Consider the following 14397-nt stretch of genomic DNA (forward strand, 5'->3'; position numbering starts at 1 on the left):
TTCCAGAGTAAGAAAGAAAATTAAGTGAGATAGGAGGCAGCCCAGTCAGGTTTCATGGAAAATACTCCGCTCATCCAATAGGACATAATTCACCTGGGCTCAGATCTTGCATAGAGAACAGTCATCCAGTTCAGCGTATTAGATTTCAAATTAATACACCATAGAGCAGTGATGGTGAATCTTTTAGAGACAGAGTGCCCAAACTGAAACCAAAAACCCACTTTTTTATCGCAAAGTGCCAACACTTCAGAGGGCGGGGCTTATCACTACGTATGATTTTTACCTCCGTCATTCTAAAAAGAACAGGGCTGTTTCAAAATAGACAGTGTCCATATTTTGATGGCTTTTTGAATGTGGAAATGCTGCAGAATGTGCTTAGCGTAAATTTCTGTGGCAAATTCTGCAGCGTTTCCAAATCCAAAAAGCAGTCAAAGTGTGCACACTGTCTATTTTGAAACAGCCCTGCTGATTTTTGCCACATGTAAACATACCTCAGCGGTAATAGTGACCCCCCGCAGCAGCCCCAGCGGTAATAGTGACCCCCCACAGCGGCCCCAGTGGTAATAGTGACCCCCCACAGCGGCCCCAGTGGTAATAGTGAGCCCCCACAGCAGCCACAGCGGGAATAGTGACCCCGAACAGCGGCCCCTGTGGTAATACTGACATCCCACAGCGGCTCCAGAGGTAATAGTGACATACCACAATGGCCCCAGTAGTAATAGTGACATCCCACAGTGGTCCCAGTAGTAAAAGTGACAACCCAAAGTGGCCCGAGTAGTAATAGTGACATCCCACTATGGCTCTAGTGGTAATAGTGAAATCCCACAGCGGCCTCAGCAGTAATGGTAACAGGTGACACCCCACAATGGCCCCAGCGGTAACAGTGACCCGCCACAGCGGCCCCAGTGGTAATAGTGAAGGTGCTCAGCAATCATAGACAGCTGCTTCTGATTGGCTGAGCACTTCAGCCAATCACAGGCAGCTCTCGCTGAATGAATGACAGGTGAGAGCTGCCTGTAATTGGCTGAGCGCCTCAGCCAATCAGAAGCAGCTCTTTCAGCAGGCTGTATCTGACCCCACTTGACCAGCTCCAACATGTCCCAGTTAACTATGGGGTTGTGTTCCCTTAGCCAGGGTAGCCCTAACACTATGTCTACAGACAAGTCTCTCATAACCAGTAATGTGCAGAACTGAGTATGTAAGGCTCCTACCGTAAAGCTTAAAGGGGTTGTCCCGCGCCGAAACGGGTTTTTTTTTTTTTTTTCAATAGCCCCCCCGTTCGGCGCGAGACAAACCCGATGCAGGAGTTAAAAAAAAAAAAACGCATAGTACTTACCCGAATCCCCGTGCTCCGGTGACTTCTTACTTACCTTGCGAAGATGGCCGCCGGGATCTTCACCCACGGTGGACCGCAGGTCTTCTCCCATGGTGCACCGTGGGCTCTGTGCATTCCATTGCCGATTCCAGCCTCCTGATTGGCTGGAATCGGCACACGTGACGGGGCGGAGCTACGAGGAGCAGCTTTCCAGCACGAGCGGCCCCATTCAGAAGGGGAAAGACCGGACTGCGCAAGCGCGTCTAATCGGGAGATTAGACGCTGAAATTAGACGGCACCATGGAGACGGGGACGCTAGCAACGGAGCAGGTAAGTGAATAACTTCTGTATGGCTCATAATTAATGCACAATGTATATTACAAAGTGCATTAATATGGCCATACAGAAGTGTATACCCCCACCTGCTTTCGCGGGACAACCCCTTTAACTCTGGGGTAACCAGATTAACAAGGCCGGCCTGCAAGGGAGTGAAGTCCACCACAGAGATCAATATAGGAGAGTCTAAATGTAAGAAAAACCCAGGCAGTTGGGCCACAAAATCAAAATTAACGAAATTGTCCGCAGCCCCAGAATCAACAAAAGCTTGCCCGGCATGGTAAAAAGACCAAAATTCTAAAGAGCAGGGCAATAACATTTTGGACACCACGGGGAGTATCTGAGCTCCTAGACAGTCCTCCCGACAACCACCTAGGAGCGGAAGTTTTCCTGCTGCAGCCTCTTCCCACAGGTTGCGATGCAATGACCCGACTTTCCACTGTAGAGACAAAGGTCCTTCTTTAGGCGGTATTCCTGTCATTATTTAGGGGTCATGGTTCCCAGCTCCATGGGTTCTGCGGTGGGAGGAGATAAAGTCAGGCTCTCCGAGGAAATGGATGGACGGACTGGACTGGTCCAAGTGGATCGTCTGGCCCTCAAGCGGCGGTCAGCTTGAATAGCAAGTGACATGGTTTCCTCCAGGGTCTTAGGCTCAGGATGCACCACCAATAGGTCCTTAAGGCCTTCCGACAGCCCGGCCAAAAATAAATCCTTCAAGGCAGTGGCGTTCCACCCAGATTCCGTGCAGTGTTGTTGGGAGCAATAGTCCTCCGCCACCCTCCGATCCTGGCGCATGGTTAGGAGTTTGAGATACTGCATAGGCAGCCAGGTCGGGTTTGTCATACAGTTGGCCCAAGGCAGAGAAAAAGGCAACAAGAGACTGTTAGGTGGGAGAGTCAGATGGTAGTGAGAAGGTCGAATTTTGGGGTTCTCCCCTCAGGTGGGTAATAACTATACCTACTCTCTGCTATTCTGTGCCGGAGGAGTGGGATCGGAGGTCAAAGTAGAGCTTGCAGCCCTTTTTGATGGCAAAACATTGGCTTTTCACCCCGGAAAAGAAATCAGGAAGCGTAGCCCGTGGTTCAGATACTGCACCAGGAACGGGAGGGGCTGCACAGGACCCATAACCACCAGCTGTTCCTGATGCTGCAGGCAGGTGGTTAGGTCCTGAACCAGGTTTGTCAGAACATGGACCTGGTTGGCTAAGGCCGCCACGGCCTCCATCAAGGGGTTCAACGTTGCCAGTCGGATGCAATAGTCTGACCTTTTTTCGGCCAGTGTTACTGTCAGGACTGGGGTACAGGATACTGGAAGTCCCTGAAAGCCTGCAACTTCTGTCCCTACCTACTTACCCCCCTGGGCAAAGCCCCAGGGCGACAACTGGACGACGGTCCCTACAATCGTTAGGGAAGAGGGACACAGGAGCTGACAGACAGACAGACACTGGAGCAAACAATACGAAGGCAAGTCAGACTATCCGGGTCGGCAATAGGAGGGTACGCAGTACAAAAAGGGTCAGGCAAAGGCAAGTCGGGTTAGAAGGCAGGGATTCAAAACGCGAGTCAAAATACAAGAAAGACGCAGGTTCAGCTGGAAGACCAAACTAATACTGGCAGGGATGAGAGCAAACAGCCATGTTTAAATGCTGTCAGATCTCCCACCCCAGCAGCTGATTGGGGCAAGGAGTCTGGCAGCTACAGAATACACACAGCTGCGCTGGGGAACCGGCCCCCAGCCCTGCAGGACAGGCGGGAATAGACGCGTGCCTGGATGCCATGGTGCTGAGGACGCGGCGCGGGGCGGTACTCGCCGCGTCCCTAACAACCTGGCGGCGAGACGGCCAGAGGAGGTAACCAGGACCTGGGCTCCCCTGCACCGCATGGCAGTCGCCTGGGTGACTGGACCGGCGGTGCGGGCACGGAGGAGCCGCCGGTCTTGATATGCTGGTTGCATTGAGGTATTGTAGAAAATTTGATGGGATTTAAAATGAATGAGGGATAGAGGTGAGAAGGTGGAGAAGAGTTTTTTTTTCTTTGTATGTGTCTAAATATTTTTTGGATAGGGTAATTATATGTTTTGTATATATTATGCTTATACACGTATAAATGTGTAGAAATTAAGGAATAATTGTATACAAGACTAATAATAATTAAAAAAAAGTATCTCATTAAAAAAAATATTTAAAGGGGTTGTCCCGAGGCAGCAAGTGGGTCTATACACTTCTGCATGGCCATAATAATGCACTTTGTAATGTACATTGTGCATTAATTATGAGCCATACAGAAGTTATAAAAAGTTTTATACTTACCTGCTCCGTTGCTGGCGTCCTCGTCTCCATGGTGCCGACTAATTTTCGCCCTCCGATGGCCAAATTAGCCGCGCTTGCGCAGTCCGGGTCTTCTCCTCTTCTCTATGGGGCTCCGTGTAGCTCCGTGTAGCTCCGCCCCGTCACGTGCCGATTCCAGCCAATCAGGAGGCTGGAATCGGCAATGGACCGCACAGAAGCCCTGCGGTCCATGAAGACAGAGGATCCCGGCGGCCATCTTCAGCAGGTGAGTATGAAGACGCCGGACCGCCGGGATTCAGGTAAGCGCTGTGCGGGTGGTTTTTTTAACCCCTGCATCGGGGTTGTCTCGCGCCGAACGGGGGGGGGGGGGGTTAAAAAAAAAAAAACCCGTTTCGGCGCGGGACATCTCCTTTAATGAAATGTGAGAAACCAAATTTATCCAGAGTTAGGTCTAGTATCCCCAATCTATCCAGTCAAACGCTTTCTTAACATCCAAAGCTTAGAAGCAGAGAGGGTGTCCAACCAAGTTCACCCCCCTTATAAGGTTCAAGAATGGATCAGTGCCATTTAAAGCCTGTCTCTGAGGGTTAAATCCCATTTGGTTAAGGGCAATGAACATCAGAAAAATAGAAAAAAGACGATTGCTGAGAATCTTGGCATAGAATGTAACATACATATTCAATAGCAAAATAGGACAGAAATTAGCGGGGGAAGCAGGGTCTTCGCCAGGTTTTGGCAAAGTGACTATAAGGACTTCCAGTATTTCCGAAGGAAACACACCATTGTCGCATTGAACATAGAAGCCAATTATTTTTTTTTGTAATAGCCTTTAGAAAAGCCACTGGGCTAGGGGATTTAAAGGGATTTAGCATTTTAATAGACTCTAAGACTTTAGATGTAGAAATTAGTGTGGAAATATGAGGGAGACTCTCTCCCTGAAGAAGAATTAGAATCTCCTCTGACTGATGCTGGTAGGTATGTACATTGTTTCTTAAATTAATAAGAAGAGTAACATAGAGCAAAGGTGTTGGTAATTTCTTAAGGATGAGTAATTCTATTTCCTCCAGAGTCCAGAAGAAATGTAATCTTCTCCATAGTCCTAAGACTTTTAACCCCTTAGTGATGTAACCTGTTTGCGCCTTAGTGATGGAGCCAAATTTTGAAAATCTGACATGTGTCTCTTTAACATAGAATGACTCTGTAAAGGTTTTGCATATCCAAGTGATTCTGACATTGTTTTTTCGCCACATATTGTACGGTAAAAATAGGCCGATAGAATTTGTGAATATTTATTAAAATTGCCAAAATTGAGAAAATTTTGGAAAAAATTTAATTTTTTTACATTTTCAACTGTAATATCTCAAAAAGATATTTTAACTAGAGATGAGCGAACACCAAAATGTTCGGGTGTTCGTTATTCGTAACGAACTTCCCGTGATGCTCGAGGGTTCGTTTCGAACAACGAACCCCATTGAAGTCAATGGGCGACCAGAACATTTTTGTATTTCGCCGATGCTCGCTAAGGTTTTCATGTGTGAAAATCTGGGCAATTCAGGAAAGTGATGGGAATGACACAGTGACGGATAGGGCAGGCGAGGGGCTACATGTTGGGCTGCATCCTAAGTTCACAGGTCCCACTATTAAGCCACAATAGCGGCAAGAGTGGGCCCCCCCCCCTCCCAACAACTTTTACTTCTGAAAAGCGCTCATTAGCATGGCATACCTTTGCTAAGCACCACACTACCTCCAACAAAGCACAATCACTGCCTGCATGACACTCCATTGCCACTTCTCCTGAGTTACATGCTGCCCAACCGCACCCCCTCCCCCCCACAGCGCACACCAAAGTGTCCCTGCGCAGCCTTCAGCTGCCCTCATGCCACACCACGCTCATGTCTATTTAGAATTGCGTCTGCCATGACGAGGGACCGCAGGCATACACTGCAGAGGTTGGCACGGCTAGGCAGCGACCCTCTTTAAAAGTGGCGGAGCGATAGCCCACAATGCTGTACAGAAGCAATGAGAAATAGAATCCTGTGCCACCGCCATCAGGAGCTGCACACGTGGGCATAGCAATGGGGAACCTATGTGCCACACACTATTCATTCTGTCAAGGTGTCTGCATGCCCCAGTCAGACCGGGCTTTTTAATTCATAGACACAGGCAGGTACAACTCCCTATTGTGAAGTCCCTGTCGACCCACAGCATGGGTGGCTCCCTGGAACCCACCGGCGGTACACAAAAATATCCCATTGCATTGCCCAACACAGCTGAGGTAGTAATGTCGTGCGTAATACAGGTGGGCTTCGGCCCACACTGCATGCCCCAGTCAGACTGGGATTCTTTACAAGTGGACACATGTAGGTTTAACTCCCTGTGGACCCACTGCCTGGGTGGGTGCCAGGAAGCCACCGGCGGTACATAGAAATATCCCATTGCATTGCCCAACACAGCTGAGGTAGTAATGTCGTGCGTAATACAGGTGGGCTTCGGCCCACACTGCATGCCCCAGTCAGACTGGGATTCTTTACAAGTGGACACATGTAGGTTTAACTCCCTGTGGACCCACTGCCTGGGTGGGTGCCAGGAAGCCACCGGCGGTACATAGAAATATCCCATTGCATTGCCCAACACAGCTGAGGTAGTAATGTCGTGCGTAATACAGGTGGGCTTCGGCCCACACTGCATGCCCCAGTCAGACTGGGATTCTTTACAAGTGGACACATGTAGGTTTAACTCCCTGTGGACCCACTGCCTGGGTGGGTGCCAGGAAGCCACCGGCGGTACATAGAAATATCCCATTGCATTGCCCAACACAGCTGAGGTAGTAATGTCGTGCGTAATACAGGTGGGCTTCGGCCCACACTGCATGCCCCAGTCAGACTGGGATTCTTTACAAGTGGACACATGTAGGTTTAACTCCCTGTGGACCCACTGCCTGGGTGGGTGCCAGGAAGCCACCGGCGGTACATAGAAATATCCCATTGCATTGCCCAACACAGCTGAGGTAGTAATGTCGTGCGTAATACAGGTGGGCTTCGGCCCACACTGCATGCCCCAGTCAGACGGGTTCTTTAGAAGTGTACAGATGTATTAAAAACTCAGTGTGCACCTACAGCATGGGTGGCTCCCTGGAACCCACCGGCGGTACACAAAAATATCCCATTGCATTGCCCAACACAGCTGAGGTAACGTCAGCTGTAATGCAGGTGGGCTAAAAATTAATTTGATTACACTGTAGGCGAGGGCCCACAAAAATTGCTGTATCAACAGTACTAATGTACATCCCAAAAATTGGCCATGGCCAGCCAAGAGGGCAGGTGAAACCCATTAATCGCTTTGGTTAATGTGGCTTAAGTGGTAACTAGGCCTGGAGGCAGCCCAGTGTAACGAAAAATTGGTTCAAGTTAAAGTTCCAATGCTTTTAAGCGCATTGAAACTTATAAAAATTGTTCTGAAAAATTATTTGAGTGAGCCTTGTGGCCCTAAGAAAAATTGCCCGTTCAGCGTGATTACGTGAGGTTTCAGGAGGTGGAGCAGGAGGAGGAGGAGGAGGAATATTAGACACAGATTGATGAAGCAGAAATGTCCCCGTTTTGGATGGTGAGAGAGAACGTAGCTTCCATCCGCGGGTGCAGCCTACGTATTGCTTACGTATCGCTGCTGTCCGCTGGTGGAGAACAGAAGTCTGGGGAAATCCAGCCTTTGTTCATCTTGATGAGTGTTAGCCTGTCGGCACTGTCGGTTGACAAGCGGCTACGCTTATCTGTGATGATTCCCCCAGCCGCACTAAACACCCTCTCCGACAACACGCTAGCCGCAGGACAAGCAAGCACCTCAAGGGCATACAGGGCTAGTTCAGGCCACGTGTCCAGCTTCGACACCCAGTAGTTGTAGGGGGCAGAGGCGTCACCAAGGATGGTCGTGCGATCCGCTACGTACTCCCTCACCATCCTTTTGCAGTGCTCCCGCCGACTCAGCCGTGACTGGGGAGCGGTGACACAGTCTTGGTGGGGAGCCATAAAGCTGGCCAGGCCCTTAAAGACTGTTGCACTGCCTGGGATGTACATGCTGCTCGATCTACGCACATCCCCTGCAACATGGCCCTCGGAACTGCGCCTTCTGCCACTAGCGCTGTCGGCTGGGAATTTTACCATCAGCTTGTCCGCAAGGGTCCTGTGGTATAGCAACACTCTCGAACCCCTTTCCTCTTCGGGAATCAGAGTGGGCAGGTTCTCCTTATACCGTGGATCGAGCAGTGTGTACACCCAGTAATCCGTAGTGGCCAGAATGCGTGCAACGCGAGGGTCACGAGAAAGGCATCCTAACATGAAGTCAGCCATGTGTGCCAGGGTACCTGTACGCAACACATGGCTGTCTTCACTAGGAAGATCACTATCAGGATCCTCCTCCTCCTCCTCCTCCTCCTCCTCAGGCCATACACGCTGAAAGGATGACAGGCAATCAGCCGGTGTACCGTCAGCAGCGGCCCAAGCTGTCTCTTCCCCCTCCTCCTCATCCTCCTCATGCTCCTCCTCCTCCTCCTGTACGCGCTGAGAAATAGACAGGAGGGTGCCCTGACTATCCAGCGGCATACTGTCTTCCCCCGCCCCCGTTTCCGAGCGCAAAGCAGCTGCCTTTATGGTTTGCAGGGAATTTCTCAAGATGCATAGCAGAGGAATGGTGACGCTAATGATTGTAGCATCGCCGCTCACCACCTGGGTAGACTCCTCAAAATTACCAAGGACATGGCAGATGTCTGCCAACCAGGCCCACTCTTCTGAAAGGAATTGAGGAGGCTGACTCCCACTGCGCCGCCCATGTTGGAGTTGGTATTCGACTATAGCTCTACGCTGTTCATAGAGCCTGGCCAACATGTGGAGCGTAGAGTTCCACCGTGTGGGCACGTCGCACAGCAGTCGGTGCACTGGCAGCTTAAAGTGATGTTGCAGGGTGCGCAGGGTGGCAGCGTCCGTGTGGGACTTGCGGAAATGTGCGCAGAGCCGGCGCGCCTTTACGAGCAGGTCTGACAAGCGTGGGTAGCTTTTCAGAAACCGCTGAACCACCAAATTAAAGACGTGGGCCAGGCATGGCACGTGCGTGAGGCTGCCGAGCTGCAGAGCCGCCACCAGGTTACGGCCGTTGTCACACACGACCATGCCCGGTTGGAGGCTCAGCGGCGCAAGCCAGCGGTCGGTCTGCTGTGTCAGACCCTGCAGCAGTTCGTGGGCCGTGTGCCTCTTATCGCCTAAGCTGAGTAGTTTCAGCACGGCCTGCTGACGCTTGCCCACCGCTGTGCTGCCACACCGCGCGACACCGACTGCTGGCGACATGCTGCTGCTAACACATCTTGATTGCGAGACAGAGGAGGAGGAGGAGGAGGAGGAGGGTGCTTTAGTGGAGGAAGCATACACCTCCGCAGATACCAGCACCGAGCTGGGGCCCGCAATTCTGGGGGTGGGTAGGACGTGAGCGGTCCCAGGCTCTGACTCTGTCCCAGCCTCCACTAAATTCACCCAATGTGCCGTCAGGGAGATGTAGTGGCCCTGCCCGCCTGTGCTTGTCCACGTGTCCGTAGTTAAGTGGACCGTGGCAGTAACCGCGTTGGTGAGGGCGCGCACAATGTTGCGGGAGACGTGGTCGTGCAGGGCTGGGACGGCACATCGGGAAAAGTAGTGGCGACTGGGAACTGAGTAGCGCGGGGCCGCCGCCTCCATGATACTTTTGAAGGACTCAGTTTCCACAACCCTATACGGCAGCATCTCAAGGCTGATGAATTTTGCTATGCGGACGGTTAACGTTTGAGCGTGCGGGTGCGTGGCGGCGTACTTGCGCTTGCGCTCGAACACTTGCGCAAGCGACGGCTGAACGGTGCGCTGAACTACACTGCTGGATGGGGCCGAGGACAGCGGAGATGAGGGTGTGGGTGCAGGCCATGAGGCGGTAGTGCCTGTGTCCTGAGAGGGGGGTTGCATCTCAGTGGCAGGTTGGGGCACAGGGGGAGAGGCAGGGGTGCAAACCGGAGACGGTGAACGGCCTTTGTCCCACCTTGCGGGGTGCTTGGCCATCATATGTCTGCGCATGGTGGTGGTGGTGAGGCTGTTGGTGTTGGCTCCCCGGCTGAGCTTTGCGCGACAAAGGTTGCACACCACTGTTCGTCGGTCGTCAGGCGTCTCTGTGAAAAACTGCCAGACCTTAGAGCACCTCGGCCTCCGCAGGGTGGCATGGCGCGAGGGGGCGCTTTGGGAAACACTTGGTGGATTATTCGGTCTGGCCCTGCCTCTACCCCTGGCCACTGCACTGCCTCTTGCAACCTGCCCTGCTGATGCCCTTGACTCCCCCTCTGAAGACCTGTCCTCCTGAGTAAGCGTTGCACACCAGGTGGGGTCAGTCACCTCATCGTCCTGCTGCTCTTCCTCCGAATCCTCTGTGCGCTGCTCCCTGGGACTTACTGCCCTTACTACTACCTCACTGCAAGACAACTGTGTCTGATCGTCATCGTCCTCCTCACCCACAGAAAGTTGTTGAGACAGTTGGCGGAAGTCCCCAGCCTCTTCCCCCGGACCCCGGGAACTTTCGAATGGTTGGGCATCAGTGACGATAAACTCCTCTGGTGGGAGAGGAACCGCTGCTGCCCAATCTAAGCAGGGGCCCGAGAACAGTTCCTGGGAGTGTTCCCGCTCCTGAGCAGGTGTCATTGTAGTGGAGTGAGGAGGCTGGGAGGAAGGAGGAGCAGCAGACAGAGGATTCGGATTGGCAGCAGTGGACGGCGCAGAACTGCGGGTAGACGATAGGTTGCTCGAAGCACTTTCTGCCATCCAGGACAGGACCTGCTCACACTGCTCATTTTCTAATAACCGTCTCCCGCGTGGACCCATTAATTGGGCGATGAATGTGGGGACGCCAGAAACGTGCCTCTCTCCTAATCGCGCAGCAGACAGCTGCGACACACCTGGATCAGGAGCTTGGCCTGTGCCCACACCCTCACTTGGCCCTCCGCGTCCTCGGCCACGTCCACGTCCACGTCCTCTAGGCTTACCCCTACCCCTCAGCATGCTGTATTACCAGTGATTAGATTTCCCAGGCAGGAAATAAATTGGCGCAAGACTGCAGGCCAAATATAATTTTTGCCCTTTTTGGAAAACGAAAGGCCCCACTGCCTCTAGTGAATGAATTATCAAAGTTTAATAACTGTGCTGTGTCCCTGCTTATGTGTCACAGAACGTGAGGGTAGCAGAGTTATTATAACTCTTGGAGAGCAGGTATTTTTTTTCCCAATTAAGGAAAGCAAATGGCGAAGCCAGCAGTAAAGCGTAGCTGGGTGCGTATGATTTAGCAATGTTTTTCACGCAGCTCACACGTCTCCACAGGCGTAAGGACGGACAGAGGCTGGACAAATAGATTTGTTTTCAGTTTTTTCCCACCAACAGGCAGCACTGCGTATATTCAATGAACCTGAGAAGTTTAATAACTGTGCTGTGTCCCTGCTTATGTGTCACAGAACGTGAGGGTAGCAGAGTTATTATAACTCTTGGAGAGCAGGTATTTTTTTTCCCAATTAAGGAAAGCAAATGGCGAACCCAGCAGTAAAGCGTAGCTGGGTGCGTATGATTTAGCAATGTTTTTCACGCAGCTCACACGTCTCCACAGGCGTAAGGACGGACACAGGCTGGACAAATAGATTTGTTTTCAGTTTTTTCCCACCAACAGGCAGCACTGCGTATTTTCAATGAACCTGAGAAGTTTAATAACTGTGCTGTGTCCCTGCTTATGTGTCACAGAACGTGAGGGTAGCAGAGTTATTAACTGTGGCAGAGCAGGTATTTTTTTTCCCAATTAAGGAAAGCAAATGGCGAAGCCAGCAGTAAAGCGTAGCTGGGTGCGTATGATTTAGCAATGTTTTTCACGCAGCTCACACGTCTCCACAGGCGTAAGGACGGACAGAGGCTGGACAAATAGATTTGTTTTCAGTTTTTTCCCACCAACAGGCAGCACTGCGTATATTCAATGAACCTGAGAAGTTTAATAACTGTGCTGTGTCCCTGCTTATGTGTCACAGAACGTGAGGGTAGCAGAGTTATTATAACTCTTGGAGAGCAGGTATTTTTTTTCCCAATTAAGGAAAGCAAATGGCGAACCCAGCAGTAAAGCGTAGCTGGGTGCGTATGATTTAGCAATGTTTTTCACGCAGCTCACACGTCTCCACAGGCGTAAGGACGGACACAGGCTGGACAAATAGATTTGTTTTCAGTTTTTTCCCACCAACAGGCAGCACTGCGTATTTTCAATGAACCTGAGAAGTTTAATAACTGTGCTGTGTCCCTGCTTATGTGTCACAGAACGTGAGGGTAGCAGAGTTATTAACTGTGGCAGAGCAGGTATTTTTTTTCCCAATTAAGGAAAGCAAATGGCGAAGCCAGCAGTAAAGCGTAGCTGGGTGCGTATGATTTAGCAATGTTTTTCACGCAGCTCACACGTCTCCACAGGCGTAAGGACGGACAGAGGCTGGACAAATAGATTTGTTTTCAGTTTTTTCCCACCAACAGGCAGCACTGCGTATATTCAATGAACCTGAGAAGTTTAATAACTGTGCTGTGTCCCTGCTTATGTGTCACAGAACGTGAGGGTAGCAGAGTTATTATAACTCTTGGAGAGCAGGTATTTTTTTTCCCAATTAAGGAAAGCAAATGGCGAACCCAGCAGTAAAGCGTAGCTGGGTGCGTATGATTTAGCAATGTTTTTCACGCAGCTCACACGTGTCCACCGCCCGTAAGGACGGACAGAGGCTGGACAAATAGATTTGTTTTCAGTTTTTTCCCACCAACAGGCAGCACTGCGTATATTCTATGAATAATAACTGTGTTGTGGCCCTGCCTATACAATTCTTTCCCTGCAGTATCAATGGAGGGTGGAATGCTCTGCAGAGGCGATTTTGAGAAGCCCAAAAAAAATGCAGCACAGCCAACAGCAGCCTGGACAGTACTGCACACGGATAAATATGGCCCTAGAAAGGACCGTTGAGGTTCTTGAAGGCTACACTCACTCCTAACACTCTCCCTGCCTATGCAGCACTTCTGTCCCTAATGCCAGGTGCAACGGTCTGCAGAGGCGATTTTGAGAAAAAAAAAAATCCCACTGCTAACAGCAGCCAACACACAGCTATCAGTGGCCCTAATAAGGACCTTTGGGGGGTCTTGAAGCCTACACTAACTACCAATTCTTTCCCTACAGCAGCTCCGGTATAAACAGCACTGTCCCTCATCTAACTCACACCGCATCTGAGGCGAGCCGCGGGAGGGGCCGACTTTTATATTAGGCGAACACCTGATCTCGCCAGCCACTCACAGCAGGGGGGTGGTATAGGGCTTAAACGTTGCAGGGGGAAGTTGTAATGCCTTCCCTGTCTTTCAATTGGCCAGAAAAGCGCGCTAACGTCTCAGGGAAGGAAGTGAAAGTAACCAGAACACCGCATGGTGTTCGTCACGAATAACGAACATCCCGAACACCCTAATATTCGCACGAATATCAAGCTCGGACGAACGCGTTCGCTCATCTCTAATTTTAACCATTTAGGAGACGTACAAATTTAACATTACTTATTAACATTTTGAGGAACACTTTGTTTTCCTACACCAAGCCAAGATCGCAAAGGCTGATAGGTGTCAGAATGATAGATATCCCCACAAATGACCCCATTTTAAAAACTACACCCCTTAATATACTTGTGAGTATCAGGGCTGTCATGAGTATTTTGCCCCCACAGTTTTTTTTTTCAGGAATTAATGCAATTTAGAGGAGAAAAAATAACATGTAATATTTTTGCAAATGTGTAATTTCAAAGACTTATTTTTTTCTATAGTGCACATGAAAATGAGGATTTATAACCCAAAATGGATACCCATGTTTGCACTGTGCTCAGAAACATACCCATTGTGGCCCTAATCTTATGTTTGTATGCACAACGGCGCCGCCGCCATCATACTTTTGAAGGACTCCGTTTCCACAACCCTATACGGCAGCATCTCCAGGCTGATAAATTTGGCTACGTGCACATTTAACGCTTGAGCGTGCAGGTGCGTGGCGGCGTACTTGCGCTTGCGCTCAAACACTTGCGCTAGCGACGGCTGGACGCTGCGCTGACAGACATTGCTGGATGGGGCCGAGGACAGCGGAGGTGAGGGTGTGGGTGCAGGCCAGGAGATGGTAGTGCCTGTGTCCTCAGAGCGGGGTTGGATCTCAGTGGCAGGTTGGGGCACAGGGGGAGAGGCAGCGGTGCAAACCGGAGGCGGTGAATGGCCTTCGTCCCACCTTCTGGGGTGCTTGGCCATCATATGTCTGCGCATGCTGGTGGTGGTGAGGCTGGTGGTGGTGGCTCCCCGGCTGATCTTGGCGCGACAAAGGTTGCACACCACTGTTCGTCGGTCGTCTGCACTCTCAGTGAAAAACTGCCAGACCTTTG

Source organism: Eleutherodactylus coqui, chromosome 2 (assembly GCF_035609145.1).
Source record: "Eleutherodactylus coqui strain aEleCoq1 chromosome 2, aEleCoq1.hap1, whole genome shotgun sequence".
NCBI classification, from domain to species: Eukaryota; Metazoa; Chordata; class Amphibia; order Anura; family Eleutherodactylidae; genus Eleutherodactylus; species Eleutherodactylus coqui.